This window comes from Phascolarctos cinereus, unplaced genomic scaffold (assembly GCF_003287225.1).
Source record: "Phascolarctos cinereus isolate Bilbo 61053 unplaced genomic scaffold, phaCin_HiC Scaffold_1;HRSCAF=81, whole genome shotgun sequence".
In the NCBI taxonomy this organism is placed as follows: Eukaryota; Metazoa; Chordata; class Mammalia; order Diprotodontia; family Phascolarctidae; genus Phascolarctos; species Phascolarctos cinereus.
In genome coordinates, this window is record NW_027555514.1 from 282,128,624 (window position 1) to 282,134,533 (window position 5,910).

Consider the following 5,910-nt stretch of genomic DNA (forward strand, 5'->3'; position numbering starts at 1 on the left):
CTGAAAGAGGGAAGGATCTCCCCATCCCTGGAGGGATGCAAGAAGATTCTACATCTCAAGATGGGCAGACTAGGACAGTGGGGTCATAAGATCATAGATCTAAGGCTGAAAGATGCAGCTGTCTTTCTTCCTTACCCACTCCGTTCATTTTGGCTGAGTGAAACTGAGAACGAGACTCCATTCTCCGAGGTCCCTACCAGTCTTAAGGGTCCCAAATTCCTCACCCCAGCTGGGAGCAGCCTCTTCCCTACCTCTGTCCCCCATCCCCTCCACTCTCCAGGTCTCTCAGGCCCTCTAAGCCTGGACTAAAAGAATGCATCTCCCCCAGGACGCCCTCCTTGAATCAGCAGGAACTGTGGATCACCCCCTGCCATCTAATCTCACCTCCCATCTGGGTCCCTATATTAGTGTGGGCCTTAATGAGATTTCTCAAGCTCTCTGGAGACTCACATCCTCTCCGGGCTGGGCCATTTGTCTCCCTCCTAGAGGAGGGGACATCAGGGGGTACAAAGGGCTGTCAGGAAACCAAGGGACTGCTACTGACCTGGCTGAGCTACCTTGAGTCAACTGGGGTCCCACTACTCTGGGCTCAATCTTATCTGGAGAGTACAGAGGTCGAACCAGATGACCTCCGGCTTAGACATTCCATGTTCTAGGAATCCTGCAGCTTTAGTAGCACCAGCTAGCCCCTTTGAGTTCTGATATTCTAGGTTCTATGGTTCCCTCCCAATCCTGACATTCCATGTTCTAATTTTCCTTCCAGCACTTATATTCCCTGTTCTAAAGACCCTCTCAGCTCTGACATTCCCTGTTCTAAGATACTTTCTAGTTCTAACATTCTGGGTTCTAAGGACCCTCCCAGCTCTGACATTCTGGATTCTAAGTGCTCTTCCAACACTGACATTCTATATTCTATGGTCCCTCCCAGCTCTAAAATTCCCTGTTCTAAGGGCCCTCCCGGCTGTGAAATTCTCTGTTCCAAGGGCCCTCTCACCTCTGATATTCCTTATTCTAAGGTCCCTTCTAGTTCTAACATTCTGGATTCTAAGTACCCTCCCAGCTCTGCCATTCCCTGTTCTAAGGCCACAGCATACTCTGTCAGTCTAGGCTCTAAACCAGAACATTCTTTGAGAACTCAGCTCAACCTCACCCTTATACCCCCTGCCCCCAGTTCTCAGGGCTATTCCTGGCATCTCAATGTCATTCTCAATGGATGAGAAACTGTGAGGGATGAGTGTAAAGATGGATGAGGAGGAGGAATACAGCTGCAGGCTCTAAGGGGAGTTTGCTTGCCAGCACCTTGGTGCATAGGGGTGATGGACACAAGACAGATCTCAGTGGGCACGGGGCCGGGCTCTGAGGTGGCAGCTTATGTCTCCTGCCCTCCTTTCGTTGAGAGTCTCCCCTCCCCCTTCCAGGGTTCTTTCCCAGCAAAGGAACCTTGGCAGACCTGAGCTACCACGCGCTCCTTCTGCCCTCCCCGCGCCACCCCCCACAGCATGGCGGACCTGCTTCCCCACACACCTGGGTTTTCCTTGTGTCTCAAGTCCCCCGGGGGGCCAGCACTGATCAGAAAGCACTGAGCAGCTTCACCAGCTGCCTCCTCCTGGCCCAGTCCAGACAGCCTGGCTCTGGGCTCATTCTTCTTCGTGGCTGATCTGCCTTCTCCTGGCACCGGGTCCCTGCCCACCTGAACTGCTCCTCCTTCCTGACCCTCCACCTACTTCTGGCACTGCCTGTTGCACTACCCTGCCCTGCCTCTTCCTCTCCGTGGATGCTGTCCAGGGCTCTAGCCCCAGCCCCCTCCTTCTCTGCTCCTTTTATAGGCTTCCCGGGAATGATCTCACTGTTTCTCCTTTCCTGATCATTCCCCGTGGTGGCTCCTGCGTGCTCTCAGTCCTGGCGGCTGTTTTCCTCCGCTCCGTATGCCCTCAGAAACTTCTCCCACGTGGCCCCGGCCGGCCAGCTGGCTGGCTCTCAGCCCCTTCGGCCCCTACCAGCTCCACGTGGCCCAGACGATTCCTGATCCCCGTCCAAGAGGTCACCCTCTTGGTCCTCAGAGGGCCAACACCCTCTCCCCGCCTCTCAGGCTCGGTCTTAGCCTCAAAATTATATATACCACTGGTCTTTCAGCAGAGTCAGCTCCCGAGAGAGCCGGAATCGACCTTTTCTGTACACGGTGAATGCTAATAAAAGCCAAGAAATAAACAACATTCCAAATACAGCACACTTTCTAGAGAGGTAATGAGCAGACCATCACTGGAGGTATTTAAGCAGAAGCTGAAAGACCATTTGTCAGAGATGCTGTAAAAGAGAGTTCTGTTTGGCTCTGAGATCCCAGGGTTCTAAGTCTCCTCCTCCTATTCTGTTGGCCCCCAGTCTCTCCAAGCCCGATTTCTGGCATCATCCACCCCCCCAGGCCCTGCTTAGCCTGTAAACCTCCTCCATTCCCCTCTGCCCAGTTCTTCATCTATCTAGCCTTCACATAGTTATTCTTCAGCTCAAAACCCTTCCCCGGCTCCCCATCACCTACTAGCTAAAGTACAAAAGGTTCGACCTGCTGTGGAGGGCCAATCACAACCCGGCTTCAATCCAGCTCATTTCCCATCATTCCCAGACAATGCTTTGTTCCATCCAAAGTGGAGTAGTAAAGATTTCCTTAATCAGGGCTGCCGGTACCCCTCCTTCCCTGGAGCATTCACAAGCCATCCCCTGCACTGGGGGTGGGAGGTGTAGTGAGGTGGTGGGAAATCCCCCTCCTTACCTCACCTTCCAGATTCCTTCTTTCCCCTTAATGCTCTGCTCCAATGCCTCCTTCTGCACGACATTCACCTTCCCTGGTTCTCCAGGTAAGCCTGCTCTCCCATCCTCCCAATATTCCCGGACCACTCTGCCTAATCTCTTTTTTGACCCACTACAGGGCACCTGTATTTATATCTGCATCTATGCCTACATTTATATATAAATATATACTATATAAATATATACTATATAAATATAATTATATCACATACAAATAGAAAATATTTTTATATATTAAATTTTATTCTATGTAAATTATATATATTTTCTATATTCTCCACATATTTATTTATATATACACATTATATTTACATGTAAATACAATTTATTTTATATAAATAATATTTATATAATATATTTGTATATAATATAAATATTATTATAACATTATTGGTATGATATATGAATTATTAATGTGTTGTATAAATTATAAATATAATATGTCATTTAAATATAATTATAATACATATATGAGAGAGAGTGTGTAAAGGGCAGTTAGATGGCTCAGTGGATAGAGTGCCAGGGCCTGGAGTCAGAAAGACTCATCTTCATGAACTCAAATCTGGCCTCAGACACTTCCTAGCTGTGTGACCCTGGGCAAATCACTTAACCCTGTTTGCCTCAGTTTCCTCATCTCTAAAATGAGCTGGAGAAGGAAATAGCAAACTACTGCGGTATCTGTGCCAAGAAAACCCCAAATGGGGTCACAAAGAGTCAGACATGACTGAAGAACAACTGAACAACAAAATATAGTCAGTAAACAGATTAGAAGCTCCTTCCTCCCTCCCCAAGGTAAACACCGTGAATGCAGGCAGTGGGTCCCTTTTCATCTCTGAATCTCCAGCTTCTGGATCAAGGTCTTACACCAGTAGATGCTTAAAAACTTATTGACTTGAATTTCAAGTGTTATGCCGACTGGACACAGCCCTCAGTCCTGAGGCCATATCTTCTTGGACCTAAGGTTCTGCCCTAAGGGGAGTGACCCTCTCAGATCTGGGACTTAGGCCCTGGGGGTCAGCCTTCCCCCAGTGCACTAGACCTCACTGGCCCCAGCTGGAATTCACATTCTCCCTCCCAGCCTCTGGCTCTAGCCCCAAGATATCTTTGGTAGAGGACACTCCCAGGTCGGGAAACTCCCTCTACTGATATAGGCTGGTTCCTCCTCTGCAATCTCGAGAGCCTTAGAGTTTCCAGGGGCCTTGAGAGGTTATGTGCGTCAGAGGAAGGATTTGAGCCCAGGTCTCCCTAGCCTCCAGGCCAGCTCTCTACCCATGGACTCTAGCTCAGAAAACCAGAACTGAGTCGATCCTGAGAGTGTCTGGCAACCATCCGACAGCCCTACTCGGCATCCCTCCTGGGACCTGCAGAATCCCAACTTCCTTTCCCAGCTACAGCAGTGCCCTAATTGGAATGCAAGCCCCCTAAGGTCAGGTCAGTCGATAAGCCAGTCAATAAGCATTTACTAAGCTCTTACCAAGTGGCTGAGCTCTGAGCTTACTTAAGAAAGACGAAAAAGAGTCCCTGCCCTTAGGGAGCTTATAATCAATGGGGGAGCAAACATGCAAACTCCTACGTACAAACAAGCTATGGAAAGGATCCATTGGAGAAAGGCAACAAAGGCACAAAGAGTTGGGGGATGAGAAAGGCTTTCTGTAGAAGGTGGGGTTTTAGTTGGGACTTGAAGAAAGCCAAGGAAGCCATGAGGCAGAGATGAGGAGAGAGAGTATTTCAGGCATGGGGGACAGCCAGGGAAGATGCCCAGAGCTGGGAAATGGAGCGTCTTGTTCGAGGAACAGCAAAGTTGTTGAGCTGTTTTTCAGTCATATTCGACTCTCTGTGACTCAATTTGGAGTTTTCTTGGCACAGATGCCATTTCCTTCTGCAGCTCATTTTACAGATGAGGAAACTGAGGCAAACAGGGTGAAGTGATCTGCCCAGGGTCACACAGCTAGTAAGTGTCTAAGGCTGGATTACTAACAGCAAAGAGGCAGTGTTAATCTTCCCAGAGAACGTTAGGGGGTGGAAGGATGTAACGAGGAAGAGAAGACTGGAAAGGTAGGAAGGACCTGGGGATTCTGGAAGAAAAAGAGAGTCACTGAAGATGATTGTGATGATCGGACCGTACTTTAGGAAGATCGCTTTGACAGCTAAGTAGAGGATGAGCTGGAGGGGGCAGAGACTGGAGACAGGAGGACCCATCAGCAGTTAATGCAACATCCTGGTGTAGGGTCAGAGTAGAGGAGGGGGCAGAGACTGGAGGCAGGGTCAGAGGAGAGGAGAGGGCAGATTCGACTGACCTTACAAGCCTTGAATGGGGCAGTGGGGTGTGGTAAGCTGGGATGACAGAAGGGCGATGGTTATAGAGAGGACACAGACCGTCTTGCTTTTCCATCTATCTGCAGTGATTGGCACAGAGCTTTGCACGAGACACTTAATACATACTTTTTCTTTCTTTCATTCATTCATTCTGGCTGTCAGTTTTTCCCAAAGTACTTTGCTCCTAATTACATGTCACCTTCTATCCTGCCCATGTTACATTCCCTCCCCATCCCCAACCCCACGCATTCTTTAAGCAAAGAACAAGGACTGTGCCACTTTCCATCTTTACATGCCCATTTCCTAGAATGGGTCCTCGGACATGCTAGGTGTTTAATCACCTGAGAGCTGGCTTCAGAATCAGGAACCCCCACCTCTGACACATACCGGCTGTGTGGCCCTGGACAAGTCACATAACCTCTCTCAGGTCTGGGCAACTCACCAATATTACAAGTCAGAAAAGATATTGACCTGCATTGGGAGAAGGAGTTTACTGACTGGGAGTTCCCAAATCAATGACATCTTAGGTCCAGTCCTGCATTATATATACACATATAAATGGATATACCTACCTACTACCTATCTATAGCATATACTCATCTGTGTGCAGACAGTCCTCACCAATAGAGGAAACTCCTTAAGGGCAAGGCAGGGAGTGTTTTTTCTTTTTTAATTAATTTGTTTTAAATTATCAACAATCACTTCCATAAGCTTTTGAGTTTTAAATTTTTCCACCCCTCCCTTCCCACCTCCCTCCCCAACACAGCAAACAATCTGATATAGGCTCTACAT

General features: G+C 48.4%; 1 protein-coding gene across 1 annotated transcript in view; it reads right to left on the reverse strand.

The window, feature by feature from the left end:
• The window catches only part of CSNK1E (casein kinase 1 epsilon), a 63,672-nt gene extending 61,907 nt beyond the window's left edge, over nucleotides 1–1,765 (reverse strand). The window contains exon 1 of the mRNA XM_020982598.2: nucleotides 1,525–1,765. The gene's annotated coding sequence lies outside the window, so the exon portion shown is untranslated. The remainder of the gene's footprint in view (nucleotides 1–1,524) is intronic.
• Between the last annotated feature and the right edge of the window lie 4,145 nt (nucleotides 1,766–5,910).